Source organism: Marmota marmota, unplaced genomic scaffold, assembly GCF_001458135.2.
Source record: "Marmota marmota marmota unplaced genomic scaffold, marMar, whole genome shotgun sequence".
NCBI lineage: Eukaryota > Metazoa > Chordata > Mammalia > Rodentia > Sciuridae > Marmota > Marmota marmota.
The window spans coordinates 27,073,767-27,074,286 of NW_025999977.1; positions in this window are offsets into that span (position 1 = coordinate 27,073,767).

Here is a 520-nt window from a genome sequence, read left to right on the forward strand (position 1 = left end):
CACTCTATGAGAGACTTCACGAGAGGGTCCAGGCGCGCTACACGTTGGTGCCTTCCCAGGACAGGTGCCGGGGAGAGCGGAGGCCGGGGCCACTCCGCGGGCGGCATCGCGCGGGGGCTGGGATGTGCGGCCGCCTTCGAGCACACTGCACGTGGGTCGCCCTGCGCGGGGAGAGGAAGCGCAAAGTCTGCAGGAAAAGCATCGGCTGGTGTGCCTTCTCTGAGGAATCCTTTTGGGGCGGTCTCAGAAGCTGGGACAATTTCTGGAAAGAGCTCTGGCCAAACGCCGTCTGTCCCTTCTCTTCAGACCCTGCACCCCAGACCTCACCTCTGCACCCCTCCTTACCCATCCTGTCTCCTCCTTTCAGGGGCTGTTAAATGAGGCCCTTGGGAGATGCCCAAGTCATCCCGATGGCCTGGGGTGGGATGTGGCAGCAGGCAACCTGGCCACTGGGCTTGGCTTCCCCTACACCAGGGACTCCCGGCTCCTGGCATCCCCGCCCTGCGGACCCCTCCTGGCC